Below are 18,868 nucleotides of genomic sequence, written 5' to 3'. Positions count from 1 at the left end.
CTCCGATATCGCATGATATGGCTCCTCTGTTAACTGCTCTTCTGTTGGCTTCTCCTTCTGATGTGTGTTCCTCTTTGTTCCTTCTCTTTTGATGACTTCTTCCTCTTTGCAGGACTTCTTGGGCATATAATACATGCGATACTCCCGATATGGTTGTTTATGCTCCTCCACTACGTGTTCCTCTTTGTTTCTTATTTCTTACCTTTTTCCGTTGTGTGTTCCTCTTTGCTTCTTCCGTTGAACTTCTTCCTCTGGCTTTTCTTTGACTGCTCCTGTTCTGAGCTTCCAATGAGCTCTTCCGATGGTTTCCCTGATGGCTTTGCTCCTTGGCTTCTTACTCCTGTTTCTTCATGGATCTGCTCTGCTTCTCCTAGAATGTTGCCATATTGAAATCAATGACAATCTAGGTCAACAAATTACATAAGGGAAGAGGAGGAAGCCCAATACAGATCTAAAAAATCAAAGGGTTTCTTTGAACCAAGCTCACAATCACATGCACAAAGAACTCCTTCGGCATTCTCCCATGGTAGTGGATATGGAGGCACAGGGTCACCAAACATCTCTTTAAGGCGTAGAACCATATCAAATTTCCTTGATGAAGGGTGTAGGAATGATGTGGATTCAAAATTTTACCAATTTCTCTATGCATGTGGGACACCATTCAATGTTCTTCACTCAACTTATTGGCATGAAATGGTTTCTGCCATAAATGATGCCCCTAAAGGATACAAAAGCCCTAGGTATGACAAAGCTAGAATCGTTGGATTTGATCATGAAAAAGCAAAAATATCACATTCTTTGAGTAGAATGACAAATTCTTGGACTGAGCATGGGGTGTCCATTGTATCTGATGGATGGACAAATGTAAAAGGCAAGCCATTGATAAGTGTTCTTATTGTGTCTGTTAATGGTGCCATCTTTCTTTCAGCATATGATTACTCAGACAAGTTCAAGACCGGCATCAACATTGCAAAACCATTACTTGAAACAATTGAACGTATTGGGCCATACAATGTCATCCAAGTCATCACTAATAATGTTGTTAATTGGAAGGCAGCAGGAGCAATTATTGAGGATAAATACTCCAACATATTTTGGTCTGGGTGTTTGGTTCACACAATGAACCTTTTGATGCATGATATTATTAGGAACAAAAACCAACAATACAAATAGATTGGTGATTTGTACAAAAGAGGGAAACAAATGATAAAATTTATTACAAATAATAGCAATACCCATGGGCTTTTCGGAGGTCACTCAAGATTGGAGTTGTTGAAGATTGCGAAGACTAGATTTGCTAGCTATTAACTCACCTTCAAGCGCCTTTTGAAGGTAAGAAAGTCATTGGCTAGCATGGTATCAAGTCCACACTGGCAGGTATTAAAGGAAAGGGCTACCAATGTAGCTGACAAGCAAGGTTTTGAATAGGTGGAGGAGATCGCTCTTGATGGTCAGTTTTGGGCACATGTGAGGCAAGTATTGGAATTCACCAAGCCCATTTATCACATGATTTGTTTTGCAGATATAGATAAACCAGTGATTGGGAAGGTGTATGAGCAGATGGATACCAGGTTGTGGCAAATAAAAGATATTGTTCAAAAAGATGATCCCAACTTGTATACATTGATTCACAATTGTGTGTACACAGTGGAATAAACTTAATGTTCCACTACATGCCTTGGTGTATATCCTTACACCAAAATACTACTCTCTATCTTGGTTGGGCCAACCTGCACCTGGAGGTGGGGTTAGGGTCAAACCCCATATAGATCAAGAGGTATCTACAAGATATTTGCAAGCATTAGACAAGTTGATACCTGACAAGGAGGAATGTGCTAATCTGCGTCTTGAATTAGGCAAATACTTCAGTTGCACTGGTTTGTTTGGTTCTTTCCATGCAATGGAAGATAGAAACAGATTTGATGCTCTCACATGGTGGGAAGCATATGGCGGCCAGGGACTTTTGCCAAAATTGGCAAAAAAAGGTTCTCTCGCAGGTTGTAAATACTTCTTCTGCAGAGAGGTGTTAGAGCACCTACAGCATCATACATAATGTGAGAAGAGACAGATTCGATGAAAATCGGGCAGAAAGCTTGGTTTATGTGCACTACAACTTGAGGTTGTTGAGTCATTATTGTAATCGGGCTTATGAGCATCCAACATATAAAATTTGGGACAACCACCCAGAGGATGATAATTTGGAGGATGGCACTATACATCTTGAAGAACTGGAAGCAGAACTTATGAGAGAGAAAGATGAAGGGTGTAGGAATGATGTGGATTCAAAAGTTTATCAGTTTCTCTATGCATGTGGGATACCATTCAATGTTCTTCACTCACCTTATTGGCATGAAATGGTTTCTACCATAAATGATGCCCCTAAAGGATACAAGAGCCCTAGGTATGACAAAGCTAGAATCGTTGGACTTGATCATGAAAAAGAAAAAATATCACATTCTTTGAGTAGAATGAGAAATTCTTGCACTGAGCATGGGGTGTCCATTGTAACTGATGGATGGACAAATGTTAAAGGCAAGCCATTGATAAGTGTTCTTACTATGTCTGTTAGTGGTGTCATCTTTCTTTCAGCGTATGATTACTCAGACAAGTTCAAGACCGGCATCAACATTGCAGAACCACTACTTAAAACAATTGAACGTATTGGACCATACAATGTCATCCAAGTCATCCTTGATAATGTTGTTAATTGTAAGGTAGCAGGAACAATTATTGAGGATAAATACCCCAACATATTTTGGTCTGGGTGTTTCGTTCACACAATGAACCTTTTGATGCATGATACTATTAGGAACAAAAACCAACAATACAAATAGATTGGTGATTTGTACAAGAAAGGCAAACAAATGATAAAATTTATTACAAATCAGCAATACCCATGGGCTTTTCGGAGGTCACTCGAGATTGGAGTTGTTGAAGATTGCGAAAACTAGATTTGCTAGCTATTAACTCACCTTCAGGCGCCTTTTGAAGGTAAGAGAGTCATTGGCTAGCATGGTATCAAGTCCACACTAGCAGGTATTAAAGGAAAGGGCTACAAATGCAGCTGACAAGCAAGGTTTTGAACAGGTGGAGGAGATCACTCTTGATGGTCAGTTTTGGGCATGTGTGAGGCAAGTATTGGAATTTACCAAGCCCATTTATCACATGATTTGTTTTGCAGATACAGATAAACCAGTGATTGGGGAGGTGTATGAGCAGATGGATACCAGGTTGTGGCAAATAAAAGATATTGTTCAAAAAGATGATCCCAACTTGTATACATTGATTCACAATTGTGTGTGTACACGGTGGAATAAACTTAATGTTCCACTACATGCCTTAGTGTATATCCTTACGCCAAAATACTACTCTCCATCTTGGTTTGGCCAACCTGCACCTGGAGGTGGGGTTAGGCTCAAACCCATATAGATCAAGAGGTATCTACAAGATATTTGCAAGCATTAGACAAGTTGATACCTGACAAGGAGGAATGTGCTACTTTGCGTCTTGAATTAGGCAAATACTTCACTTGCACTGGTTTGTTTGGTTCTTTCCATGCAATGGAAGATAGAAACAGATTTGATGCTCTCACATGGTGGGAAGCATATGGCGTCCAGGGACTTTTTCCAAAATTGGCAAAAAGAAGTTCTCTCGCAGGTTGTAAATACTTCTTCTGCAGAGAGGTGTTGGAGCACCTACAGCGTCATACATAATGTGAGAAGAAACAGACTTGATGAAAATTTTCATCGGGCAGAAAGCTTGGTTTATGTGCACTACAACTTGAGGTTGTTGAGTCATTACTGTGATCGGGCTTATGAGCATCCAACATATAAAATTTGGGACAACCACCCAGAGGACGATAATTTCGAGGATAGCACTATACATCTTGAAGAACTGGAAGCAGAACTTCTGAGAGAGAAAGATGAAGCAACAACCATGAACCATATCAAATTTCCTTGATGAAGGGTGTAGGAATGATGTGGATTCAAAAGTTTACCGATTTCTATATGCATGTGGAATACCATTCAATGCTCTCCACTCACCTTATTGGCATGAAATGGTTCTGCCATAAATGATGCCCCCTAAAGGATACAAGAGCCCTAGGTATGACAAAGCTAGAATCGTTGGACTTGATCATGAAAAAACAAAAATATCACATTCTTTGAGTAGAATGACAAATTCTTGGACTAAGCATGGAGTGTCCATTGTATCTGATGGATGGACAAATGTAGAAGGCAAGCCATTGATAAGTGTTCTTATTGTGTCTGTTAGTGGTGCCATCTTTCTTTCAGCATATGATTACTCAGACAAGTTCAAGACCGGCATCAACATTGCAGAACCATTACTTGAAACAAGTGAACGTATTGGGCCATACAATGTCATCCAAGTCATCACCGATAATGCTGTTAATTGTAAGGCAGCAGGAGCAATTATTGAGGATAAATACCCCAACATATTTTGGTATGGGTGTTTGGTTCACACAATGAACATTTTGATGCATGACATTATTAGGAACAAAAACCAGCAATACAAATAGATTGGTGATTTGTACAAGAGAGGCAAACAAATGATAAAATTTATTACAAATCATAGCAATACCCATGGGCTTTTCGGAGGTCACTCAAGATTGGAATTGTTGAAGATTGCGAAGACTAGATTTGCTAGCTATTAACTCACCTTCAGGCGCCTTTTGAAGGTAAGAGAGTCATTGGCTAGCATGGTATCAAGTCCACACTCGTAGGTATTAAAGGAAAGGGCTACAAATGCAGCTGACAAGCAAGGTTTTGAACAGGTGGAGGAGATCGCTCTTGATGGTCAGTTTTGGGCACATGTGAGGCAAGTATTGGAATTCACCAAGCCCATTTATCACATGATTTGTTTTGCAGAAACAGATAAACTAGTGATTGAAGAGGTGTATGAGCAAATGGATACTAGGTTGTGGCAAATAAAAGATATTGTTCAAAAAAATGATCCCAACGTGTATACATTGATTCACAATTGTGTGTGTACACGGTGGAATAAACTCAATGTTCCACTCCATGCCTTGGTGTATATCCTAACGCCAAAATACTACTCTCCATCTTGGTTGGGCCAACCTGCACCTGGAGGTGGGGTTAGGGTAAAACCCCATATAGATCAAGAGGTATCTACAAGATTAGACAAGTTGATACCTGACAAGGAGGAATGTGCTAATCTGCATCTTGAATTAGGCAAATACTTCACTTGCACTGGTTTGTTTGGTTCTTTCCATGCAATGGAAGATAGAAACAGATTTGATGCTCTCACGTGGTGGGAAGCATATGGCGGCCAAGGACTTTTGCCAAAATTGGCAAAAAAAAAGTTCTCTAGCAGGTTGTAAATACTTCTTCTGCAGAGAGGTGTTGGAGCACCTACAGCGTCATACATAATGTGAGAAGAAACGGACTCGATAAAAATCGGGTAGAAAACTTGGTTTATGTGCACTACAACTTGAGGTTGTTGAGTCATTACTATGATCGGGCTTATGAGCATCCAACATATAAAATTTGGGACAACCACCCAGAGGACGATAATTTGGAGGATGGCACTATACATCTTGAAGAACTGGAAGCAGAACTTATGAGAGAGGAAGATGAAGCAACAACCATGAACCATATCAAATTTCCTTGATGAAGGGTGTAGGAATGATGTGGATTCAAAAGTTTACCGGTTTATCTATGCATGTGGGATACCATTCAATGTTCTTCACTCACCTTATTGGCATGAAATGGTTTCTGCCATAAATGATGCCCCTAAAGGATACAAGAGCCCTAGGTATGACAAAGCTAGAATCGTTGGACTTGATCATGAAAAACCAAAAATATCACATTCTTTGATTAAAATGACAAATTTTTGGACTGAGCATGGGGTGTCCATTGTATCTGATGGATGGACAAATATAAAAGGCAAGCCATTGATAAGTGTTCTTACTATGTCTGTTAGTGGTGCCATCTTTCTTTAACATATGATTACTCAGACAAGTTCAAGACCGGAATCAACATTGCAGAACCATTACTTGAAACAATTGAACGTATTGGGCCATACAATGTCATCCAAGTCATCACTGATAATGCTGTTAATTGTAAGGCAGCGGGAGCAATTATTGAGGATAAATACCCCAACATATTTTGGTCTAGGTGTTTGGTTCACACAATGAACCTTTTGATGCATGATATTATTAGGAACAAAAACCAACAATACAAATAGATTGGTGATTTGTACAAGAGAGGCAAACAAAAGATAAAATTTATTACAAATCATAGCAATACCCATGGGTTTTTCGGAGGACACTCAAGATTGGAGTTGTTGAAGATTGTGAATACTAGATTTGCTAGCTATTAACTCACCTTCAGGCGCCTTTTGAAGGTAAGAGAGCCATTGGCTAGCATGCTATCAAGTCCACACTGGCAAGTATTAAAGGAAAGGGCTACAAATGCAGCTGACAAGCAAGGTTTTGAACAGGTGGAGGAGAATGCTCTTGATGGTCAGTTTTGGGCACGTGTGAGGCAAGTATTGGAATTCACCAAGCCCATTTATCACATGATTTGTTTTGCAGATACAAATAAACCAATGATTGGGGAGGTGTATGAGCAGATGGATACCAGTTTGTGGCAAATAAAAGATATTGTTCAAAAAGATGATCCCAACTTGTATACATTGATTCACAATTGTGTGTGTACACGGTGTAATAAACTTAATGTTCCACTACATGCCTGTAGAAATTTCTGTTTTCCCACCCCGGTTTTCAGTTTCACCTTATTTCTCCCATGTAGTTAAATGCCCTTTCCCATAACCATACATTTAACAAGCTGAAAAAATAAATATTGTTGAAAACACAAATTCTGGAAATTTTACAGAATGCTGGAAATTGCAGAAATAAAAATCAGCAGTAATAAACAGCCATTAAAACACATTTAAACACTGAGATTTTTGGTCAACTTGACCCTGGAAAAACCCCCTACAACTCTTGGGGAAAACCAGTTCGAGAGCTCTTCTTTATTTCTGAAAATGTCTTTTTCACGGTGAGAAATATTCAGCAAAAAAATCAGCGAGCAAATTTACAACTTATCTCTTTTCCCATGCCTCACAGCAAACTAGAAATTACAGCAAACAGGACAGCAATAAATGTTGTACGGCCTCCTCGATTTTCGTGCCCACTTTCAGCATTAAATGTTGTTGTACGGCCAACATTAAATGTGTTGTACGGACTGCAATAAATGCGTTGTACGGCCCTCGTTTTGCGTGCAGAAAAATCAGCAAACTGCTCGATTTTTGTGCAAACCACTCCTCGAAAATCGTGCCAAAATCTGCGTTTTACTGTGCTGAATCAGCTGTACAAATCTGCCCACCTGCTGCCTTGGAATGTGTGCCAAGCTGCTGTCTCCTTCTCCTCCCTGCTCAGAAATCTCTCTTGCTCTCTTGCTCTCCTTCTCCCAATCTGCTCATGAAAGAATGAATGACCTTTTCCTCCTTTTCCTCCTTTAATCTAACCCCAAGTGACTTTTGGGTGATCCCTAAATCCAATGGCTGAAATAGATTGAGATCTAAGGCTAAGATTAAATGCTCATTTAAATCTCACTTTTTATTTTTTAATTCACCCCACTTTAATAAAGACCCACTTAGTCATTTATTTCCAAAGTCACTTTTCCTTTCTAATTTTTCATTGACTTTATAAAAGTCAATTTAAAATTAGACTTAGTAACTTTATCACTTAAAATCACTTTTAAATTAGATTTAACTTTATAAAAATTATAAAATTACTTTAGGAGAAAAATTAAATTCTTTTGAACACTTTTCCCTAGGCCAAGGATCAAAGCCTAAGGGAACCACCTGTCCTCCGGTACCAAATTTCAACACTCCCTCTTACCAAGGAAGGTGTTCCTCACCACACCCATCTTGTCTCTGAAGTAGACATGCTTGCCCCGTGGTAAGGCTTTGGTAAGAATATCTGCAACCTACTCATCAGTGGAAATATACTCAAGCTTCACAGCTCCCTTCTGAACATAGTCTCTGATGAAATGATATCTGATCCCGATATGCTTTGACCTGTCATGAAATACTGGATTCTCCGTGAGTTTAATGCAACTCTGATTATCATAGTAAATCACTGAAGGTCTCAACGGCTGACCAAATAAGCCAAACAACATCTTGCGAAGCCAGATAGCCTCACAACTAGCTAGACTGGCTGCCATATACTCTGCTTCCGTTGAACTCAGTGCTACTGACTGCTGCTTCCGGCTAAACCATGACACTACTGCTGAACCCAACCCAAAACAGCACCCTGAAGTGCTCTTCCTATCAGAAGCACAACCTGCCCAATCAGAATCAGTGTATCCTGCCAATCTCACTCCATCTCCCTGCCTGTAGTCCAGACCATAATCCACTGTCCCCTGCAAGTACCGCAAAATGTGTTTTGCAGCCACCCAGTGAACCTTCCTAGGCTCACACATAAACTGACTCATCGTGTTGACTGCAAAACAAATATCTGGTCTAGTGTTGACCAAATACATCAAGGAACCAATCAGCTGCATGTACAATGTGGGATCCACCAACTCGGAATCCGAAGCATGAAGCTTCTTCCAGTTGGTGATCATCGGTGTCGACATGGGTCTACAATCCTCCATGTGGAATCTGCTAAGGATGTCCACAATATACTTCCCCTGCCCCAGGAAGAAATGCCCCTCCTCGATATAATGGAGCGGATCGAAGTATATCGAGCCACGGGAGCGAAGGTCTCCTCATAATCAACTCCCTCTACCTGGGAGAACCCTCTAGCCACAAACCTTGCTTTGAATTTCTCAATGCTGCCATCTGCAGCATGCTTTACCTTGTAAAGCCATCTGGAAGTAACCACGGATTTGCCCTCAAGCCTCGGCACCACCTCCCAAACATCATTCTTCATGATAGAAGAATACTCCTCCTGCATGGCCTCTCTCCAGACCTGCTGGCTAGCTGCCTCCTCATAGCTAGAAGGCTCAGAGTCAAGGATGTTGGTAACCATCGCCATATAGCTACAAAACCTCTCAGGTGGTCTACTCTCTCTGACCGGCCTCTTCGGCTCAACAACAGATGTGGCATCTCTCAAGGTGTCCTGAAGCCACTTGGGCTTTCTCTTCCCTGAGCATGCTTCTCCCATAGGAGAATGAAACTCCTCCTCCTCATCACCATCAGTAGCTTGAACACCTGACTGTCTGTCTGCTGTCCTCCTGCCTGCACCTGAACCTGTAGAAGCTGAGGTACCGTGTGAACTGTCCATCAGTGGACTCCCTAGTGAACTGCTCTGCATGCTGCCCGAAGCACCACCCCTCTGGCTCGGTGAGCCACTGCTCACTGACGGACCTGACATCCTCATAGATGTACCTCCTGATCCTCTTGATCCCTGCCCGCTGGATCCCTGCGACTGACTCAACTGCTGCTGAGGGTCTGGCTGATCCAGATACTCTAACTCCCGTGACCTCCTAAAGGCCCTGTCCTCCTCGAACTTCACATCCCGTCTGACAACAACTCTCCTCTGTGCAGGAATGTAAATCCGAAAGGCCTTTGAGGTCTCACTGTAGCCCACAAAGATACCCTTCTCTGCGGTGGGCTCTAGTTTGGTCCTCTTCTCCTTGGGTATATAGGAGTATGTAATGCATCCAAAGATATGAAGGTGACCAATATCAGGCTTCTTCCCAAAGAAAGCCTCCTCCGGAGTCATGTGCCCCAAGGCACGATGCGGACTCCTGTTCTGCAAGTAAACAGCTGTGTTGCAGGCCTCTGCCCACAAGAACAATGGCAACCCCTGATCATGTAACATGGCTTTGGCAGCCCCTATGATGGATCTGTTCTTCCTCCCCGCAACCCCGTTTTGTTGGGGGTTGTAAGGAACAGTGAACTCCCTCCTAATGCCTGCCTCCGCACAATAATCAACAAACTCTCCAAGGGTGTACTCTCCTCCATTGTCCGACCTCAGGGACTTGATCTTCCGACCTGTCTGTGTCTCCACAAGAACTCTGAACTCCTGAAACCGCTTGAAGACCTCACTCTTGGTCTTCAAGAAATAAATCCAGGTCCTCCTGGAGTGATCATCAACGAATAAAACATAGTACTCATATCCACTCAAGGAAACATGAGACATCCGACCACTCACATCAGAATGAATCAAATCAAGTATCCCAGTCGCTCTGCTGTCACTGCTGAGAAAAGGGGAATTGGCAAACTTGCCCATCGCACAACCTCTGCAAGTATCAAAGTGATCAATATTGAAATCTGGCACACCTGTAGTGATCTCCCGCAATGTCCTCAAGGCTCCATGATACATATGTCCCATCCTGCGGTGCCAAATCTCACACAGCTCAGAACTGCTAGCTCTGCTGTCGGTACTACTGCTCAATGCCAAAAGGGGCTGAAATGCAAACTTGTACACCTTTGCATGGCGTACACCTATCACTCTAGCTGAATCAGCTGGAGTGCCCCTGGGATACATCAACACCTGTCCTCCCCTGAACAGTACCTCATATCCTCTGTCCTCCAAAGCTGAGACGGATATGAGGTTCTTCCTCATCCCTGGCACATAAAGAACCTCTGACACCTTCAAGGGAGGTTTGGACTCCCTCTGAAATGTCACTGTCCCCACCCCGACTGCTCTAACAACTCTGTCATCACCGAGTACTACCTCTATATCAGTGCCACTCTCTGAAAGCTCTGAAAAGTACTCACGGACTCCTGTCATGTGACGTGAAGCCCCACTGTCCACATACCAGATACCTGAAGATGCTCTGCTAATCGAGGGAAAAGCATGCTCCCTCTAAACCTGTGTGGCAGGCACTAGAGGACTCACACGTAGTGAACGCAAACTCCCGGTCAAAACAACCTGCAAAGTCCTCAATCTCTGCTGAAGCTGCCACGTCCTGGTTCTTCCCCTTCTTCTTCTTCTTCTCTGGACACACAACTGCATAGTGTCCCATCTTTTGACAATTCCAACACTTCACCTTGGAATAGTCCTTCTGTGTGTTCCCCTGTTTACCTTTACCTTTGCCTTTGCCCCCACCACTGCTTGTGGAAGCCTGCTTCTTCCCTTTGCCTTTCTTGCCTCCTGCCACCAGTGCTACATCCTCATCCTGCTCAACTAGCTTGGCTGCCCCAAGCTGACCTTTCCTGATCTCTGTCTGAATGCAATCATCCCAAAACCTCTCCCATGTGGGAAGGGTCTCACGTGCACAAACCCCATCAGCAAAGTTCAACCATGAACGGGGGAGGCTATTCACTGCAATCCGCACCAACTCAGTGGGTGGAATGGCCTCTCCAATTGCTGCCAACTCATCTCTCACATTAGTAATCTTTGTGAAATATCCAGCCGCACTATCATTACCCATCTTAATGTTCTTCAGCTTCTCCTTCAGGACCATCTTCCGGTTCTCATTGGTACTCTGGTAGAGATTGGACAATGCTGTCCACATCTCATGGGCATTGCTCTTTCCTCTCACATGAGGAATGCAATGGTCTTTGATTCCGTCTAGAATCAGCCTCTTACCCTTATTGTTCTCCTTATTATACTCAGCGAACTGAGTAGCATCAGTAGGCACAACAACAGGGTTTTGTGTGGTATGCACCATAATATCCCAGACTTCTGCCTCCTCAAAGATACTTTGCATTCTCTCCTTCCAAACGCTGTAATTTGTATGCCCATCCAGCCTATCCTCCACCCTCAATCCCAATGACATCCTACTGTCCTAAAACTGAAAAATAGCACTGCTGTAGTAAAGATAAAACTGTTGTTTATGAAAAAATCAGCTTGCTGGAATTTTCTGAGTGAAAAATCAGCAGCTGTAATTTTTCTTTTTGCTGTCCCAAACTGCCCTTCAGCGCTCAAGCTCCAATACTATGTAGAAATTTCTGTTTTCCCACCCCGGTTTTCAGTTTCACCTTATTTCTCCCATGTAGTTAAATGCCATTTCCCATAACCATACATTTAACAAGCTGAAAAAATAAATATTGCTGAAAACTCAAATTCTGGAAATTTTACAAAATGCTGGAAATTGCAGAAATAAAAATCAGCAGTAATAAACAGCCATTAAAACACATTTAAACACTGAGATTTTTTGTCAACTTGACCCTGGAAAAACCCCTTACAACTCTTGGAGAAAACCAGTTCGAGAGCTCTTCTTTATTTCTGAAAATGCCTTTTTCACAGTGAGAAATATTCAACAAAAAAATCAGCAAGCAAATTTACAACTTATCTCTTTTCCCATGCCTCACAGCAAACTAGAAATTACAGCAAACAGGACAACAATAAATGTTGTATGGTCTCCTCGATTTTCGTGCCCACTTTCAGTATTAAATGTTGTTGTACGGCCTGCATTAAATGCATTGTACTCACTGCAATAAATGCATTGTACGGCCCTCGTTTTGCGTGCAGAAAAAATCAGCAAACTGCTCCTCGATTTTTGTGCAAACCACTCCTCAAAAATCGTGCCAAAATCTGCCTTTTACTGTGTGCTGAATCAGTTGTACAAATTTGCTCAACTACTGCCTTGGAATGTGTGCCAAGCTGCTGTCTCCTTCTCCTCCCTGCTCAGAAATCTCTCTTGCTCTCTTGCTCTCCTTCTCCCAATTTGTTCATGAAAGAATAAATGACCTTTTCCTCATTTTCCTCCTTTAATCTAACCCCAAGTGACTTTTGGGTGATCCAAGTGACTTTTGGGTGATCCCTAAATCCAATGGCTGAAATAGATTGAGATCTAAGGCTGAGATTAAATGCTCATTTAAATCTCACTTTTTATTTTTTAATTCACCCCACTTTAATAAAGACCCACTTAGTCATTTATTTCCAAAGTCACTTTTCCTTTCTAATTTTTCATTGACTTTATAAAAGTCACTTTAAAATTAGACTTAGTAACTTTATCACTTAAAGTCACTTTTAAATTAGATTTAACTTTATAAAAATTATAAAGTTACTTTAGGAGAAAAATTAAATTCTTTTGGACACTTTTCCCTAAGCCAAAGATCAAAGCCTAAGGGAACCACGTGTCCTCCGGTACCAAATTTCAACAATGCCTTGGTGTATATCCTTACGCCAAAATACTACTCTCCATCTTGGTTGGGCCAACCTGCACCAGGAGGTGGGGTTAGGGTCAAACCCCATATAGATCAAGAGGTATCTACAAGATATTTGCAAGCATTAGACAAGTTGATACTTGACAAGGAGGAATGTGCTAATCTGCGTCTTGAATTAGGCAAATACTTCAGTTTGTTTGGTTCTTTCCATCCAATGGAAGATAGAAACAAATTTGATGCTCTCACATGGCGAGAAGCATATGGCGGCCAGGGACTTTTGCCAAAATTGGCAAAAAAAAGTTCTCTCGCAGGTTGTAAATACTTCTTCTGCAGAGAGGTGTTGAAGCACCTATAGCGTCATACATAATGTGAGAAGAAACAGACTTGATGAAAATCGGGCAGAATGCTCGGTTTATGTGCACTACAACTTGAGGTTGTTGAGTCATTACTGTGATCGGGCTTATGAGCATCCAACATATAAAATTTGGGACAACCACCCAGAGGACGATAATTTGGAGGATGGCACTATAAATCTTGAAGAACTGGAAGCAGAACTTATGAGAGAGGAAGATGAAGCAACAACCATGCCACCCCCACCATCCAGTAGCCGTGCTCAAGTTCCAAGTCTTGTTCCTTTGTTGTCATCGCCTCCATGTACATCCTCACATGGAGGGCATGTGCCTTATGGTTCTAGTCGTGAGACTGTGCAGGAGGAGACTCATAAAAGACAACCACGAACTGCTCTGAAATTAGACATTATTCGTGGTGGAAAGAGGAAGATGTAAATGATAGATTTACTTGTCTTTTCTAGTTTCTAGTAGTTTTTATAACTATTGACTCTTTCATATGTATTATGATATTTTTTGTAAACAATATATGACAAGTTAAGTTTGAAGTTTGAAGTTAGTAATTATAACTCATTGGTAATGAATTATGAATATGATGCTTTGTGAAAGTTGAAAGTTGTTTCATTTCATTTTATAACATTTCATTTCATGTTAGATACTATTTGTTGTAATGGTTACACTTAGCTTACAAGTACAACTTTGGTGATCAATGATAATAAATGTTATATATTGAATTTTGAAAGCTTGAAACTTTAAGATTGATGAATCATGATTCATGAGACTCAATATGTTGTATGTTACTAACTTGTGGACGTGGTTGATGAAGATTATAACTTCTAGATGATTGTTGTTATATGGTTCAATCTATGTTTTTTATGTCTACTTCATCATTCTACGTGTTTTTGTTGACATATATGCATCAAAATATAAAAAATATATATATTATATAACAAATGCTCTGAGATTTGCTCCCAAACTAGAAGCTTCTAAAAATGTCGTTCCCACTCCCGTTTTCGCTCCCGCTCCCAAGTAACCTTGTCTTTACTATCCCTTTCTGCAAACAGTCCCTGAGATTATGGTACTTGATCTCGATGTGCTTGGAGCGATCATGAAACACTGGATTCTTAGAGAGCCTAATCTGCTCCCTCAATGAGCTTGATCTACCCTTATTCCTTGGAACGACATATCGCCTATCCAAAATACTGCTCTTCAAACTCTAACGTAAGACTACTAATTGAGTTGTGCCCTTCACTGCCTGAACAATCCTAGTGCTTGGTTTTTATATATAGTGTGGCTTTGATACCATGTTAATTTTCTTGAAACTCTACAACTACTTAGATGAATCTACTGAAAATCAAGGCAACTAAAAAACGAAACCAAGTTTAACTTTCACCAAGATACAGAGTTTCTTAACATTCAACATGTCGTAGAAAATAATCGACATAAAAACACATGCACACAAAATTGACACGCTTGTTTTACCTAGGAAACCCAAATGGGAAAACCTGCTTTCTTTGTTGTGGTTTTTTATTGATTGTTCTTTTAGCAAATAGATTTGTTACAATTTAATGCATTGCTACTGCAGCCAGCAATTTGTCACTAAGAAAGTGCTAGGTTTCTCCTTACTATTCTCGGCTCTACAATTGTTCTCGCCATGCTCTTGATCTTGACCCTGCACACAATTGTTCTTTGCTAAAGGTAGTTTCAACTTGCTCTGTGAATCCTAATCCTTGCTCCTTAACCAATGCACACTCTTGCTCCTCAACTAATGTGCACCACACAACAAAGAGTGATCAATTATTTTGTGCCTTCTTCCTTCTCTTTCAAAATAGAATTTGACACTTGCAAGGAGGCCTAGTCTAATACCAATTCACACCAGTGTCACGAGTTTCCTTTGCTAGTTAGCTGGAGCAAGTTCCAATTACACTTGGACTATCTCTCTATTAACTAGCTTGAGTTGCTCCTTGATCTCCTCTAGTTGTGATTCGAGTTAACTGAGGACTCAACTCGTCCTCTCTTCTTATCATTGGAGTCTTAACTCGGCCTAACTGAACTTGTCACTGCCACCTCATCCTATAGTCTAACTGAAGAAGACTCAAAAGAATTGAAGCTCCAACACTATGCATGCAAACTTGATGACCATTCCAGTAAACTAGAAAGTAACTCATCGTAATTGAAGTCTATCTCATGAACTCACATTCATGCTAGAGAAAGACTAATTCGAGATCTTCACTAGCTAAGGCACGAGCCAAAAGACCTTCCATCGCTACATTTTCAATAGTCTTCAGTTGCAAAAGTTCGTAGTTAGACTCCTCAACCAAACTTGTAGTGCCTCTGGGTGTGAGCACAATTGCTCTGTTTTTTAGCAGATTCATGCTAAGAAGAGAAACCAATTGGAATGACAATAGTAAATGATCTTGTCTTCATGCAATACAATCTTCAATTAAGGTGCAACCAATTGCTAAACAAAGCACCTAATACAAATCCAAATCCCATTGTGTTGGATGATATTGATCTTACTTCACAATGGGTGGAAGAGACTCAACCAGGAGACTTTGATGTTGATTTTGATATTGATGCCATGGAGTTGGGGGAAGGGTTGATCTCAATGCAGAGCAAGTACCAGGCATGGCACACACAAGCACTAGCCATGCAATTCAGCCAAATCATACTTCTACTAGGCCTAGTACTACTACTACTATTGAGGTTGCAAATGTCCCTCGGGAGTCTGAGGACTCCTTAGACTCTGAACCAAATGATGTTTATGTCACCCCTGGTGATGATCCCATGTCTAGTAGTAATGATGACTTTAATGAGTGATCATGTTGATCAGTGATTTGTAGTAGACGAATGGCCCAATGGCTTGTAGCATTGTTTTTGGACTCTAGAGGTCATTTAGAGCCTCAATGATTATGTATTTTGTAGTTGATATGTATTGCACTTGGTGCCATTTTGAGCAAACTTTGCATATTTTGTCTCTAATGGTTTGAAATGTTAAAAATAATGTTTTCATTAAAAAAGTTAATTATTTTATGTTTTGCTTTTCTGAATTGGTTCCAGTTCGAAACCCAGCTAAATACGTGGCCAGTTCAAAGCCCAATTCTGATTTTTAAAACTATGATTAAAATAATGATGGAATGCATCAAAAGGTATAAGATATTTATTTGTTTCTTGTACAATAAAGAGAGTAAATACCTTCTGACTTGCAAATAAAGTTTTATTCACATTTTATAAAGTTTGTAGAAAAAAGTAAAGAGAAAGCAACAGTTGTATATAGTTTATGGTTTGTTCTTTTGAAAAGGTTTTGCGATTGATGTTGAAAATGTTCATTGAAATGTATGTTATTGGAAACAATGTGACCCAAGGGGTTACCTCAACCAGTTGTTGCCAATGTTGCTGAGCATTTGGCTAGTTCCATAACAACAAGTGCCCAATTGAATTCCCTTGAGTGAGGTACACTAGTCTAAGCTAACAGATTAGGGATGCCTTCCACAAAATTGGGTTCCCCACGAGGTTTTCATTGGAAAAATATTATTGAAATTAATGATTAATATTATCTAAATTGCATATAGCTCTAGCTTTATAAAGATGAATAGATCTAAATGTCAGGCCAGGCAGTAACTCCATTAAGCAAAAACTGATTCGTATATTCATTCAATCAGGTAGGTCTGTTATATACATGAGGGAGAGACTGTTCAGTTCATCTCCCGATGACTGTTCACATTTCTCATTTATTTATTTATATATATTTACCCAATCACAAGGATTAGGTGTCAACATTCCCCCCTTAATCTAAAGGGATGTTGGTGAGTCCAAGCATCGTTCTGAATCGTTCAAGCTTTTCTCTTCCAAGCGCTTTGGTGAAGATGTCTGCAATTTGCTCATTTGTGGAACAATGACGGAGATGGATTGTTTTGGCCTCAACATGATGTCAAATCAGATGATATTTAGTATTGATGTGCTTTGTTCGATCATGGAACTTTGGGTTCTTGGCCAACTTTATTACAGAGGTGTTGTCAATCATGAGTGGAGTTGATTGTACTTGTTTTACCTGCAAATCTTCAAGAATTTTCCTCAGCCACACAATTTCTTTTGTTGCTTCAGTTGCTGCCACGTATTCTACTTCTGTTGTGGAATCTGCTGGAACTGATTGTTTGCGTGATCTCCAGGAGACAGCTCCTGATCCAAGACTCATAGCATATCCTGAAGTAGATATCCCAATTTCTTTGTCTCCATCGAAGTCTGAATCAGAGTATCTGATCAGACTGAAGTCGTCCACCTGTGTGTACTTGATTCCAAAGTCTTGAGTTCCCTTCAAATACTTTAGAACTCTTTTTGCAGCAGACCAATGTCCCTCACAAGGCTTTTGCATAAACCTGGAGAGGATTCCAACAACAAATGAAATGTCTGGTCTAGTAGTAGTTAGGTAGTTGAGACTTCCTCCAAGCTATCTATACTTTGTTGCATCCTCAAATTCCTTTCCTTCAATAGATGTGAGCTTTAAGTTTTGTTCCATTGGAGTAGTAAGAGGATTGCACTCTATCATGCCAAACCTGCTCAACAGATCTCCAATGTATTTTTTTTTAGAAAGAAATATGGACTTTGGATGTTGGGTTACTTCAATGCCAAGATAGTAATGAACATAGCCCAATCAGTCATTTCAAAACTTTTTCCCAATTCCTTCTTTATGGATGCAATGTAGCTTTCATTGTTCCCTGTCATCAAAAGATCATCTACATATACCACAATATATACAACTGTTTTGCCAACTTTCTTGACAAATAAAGTTGCATCATCAAGATCAAAATGTTTGAAATTGAGTTTCAGAAGATGCTCAGTCAGTTTTTCATACCAGGCTCGCGGTGCTTGTTTTAGGCCATACAAGGACTTCACAAGTTTGCATTACTTCACAGCAAATCCTTCAGGCTGGGACATAAAAACATTCTCTTTTAGATCTCCATTCAAGAAAGCAGTTTTTACATCCATTTGATGGACTTTCCAACCGTTCTGAGCTGCTAGTGCAAAGAGTGTCCGAATGGTAGCCGATTTTGCTGTGGGGGCAAAAGTCTCCTCATAATCGACCCCTTCCTTCTGTGCAAAACCTTTTGCCACAAGCCTAGCTTTGTGCTTGTCAAGTGAGCCATCAGCTTTATACTTGTTCTTGTAGACCCACTTGCAGCCAATTGGTTTGGTTCCTAATGGAGGATCAACCAGCTTCCAAGTGTCGTTCTTTATGAGGGCATCATACTCCTTTTGCATCGCTTCTTTCCATTCATCATGAGAAGCATCTTCTTTGAAGGAAGTTGGTTCAAAATCTGTAGACAAGTTCAATTCACAATCATAAGAAACATCCATATCAACAGGTGAATTAGAGTCATCTACATCACCTCCATTTTGCCAGTTTGAATTTCTGGTTCCTGTCTTTCCGACTTCATCAGGATGAACACTTTCAAGTGTCTTTGTCAGCC

Source organism: Pinus tabuliformis, chromosome 7, assembly GCF_031772625.1.
Source record: "Pinus tabuliformis cultivar Carrire ecotype Pingquan chromosome 7, CPIR1, whole genome shotgun sequence".
NCBI lineage: Eukaryota > Viridiplantae > Streptophyta > Pinopsida > Pinales > Pinaceae > Pinus > Pinus tabuliformis.
The sequence above is the reverse complement of the archived record's forward strand: the minus strand, read 5'-3'. Positions refer to the sequence as shown.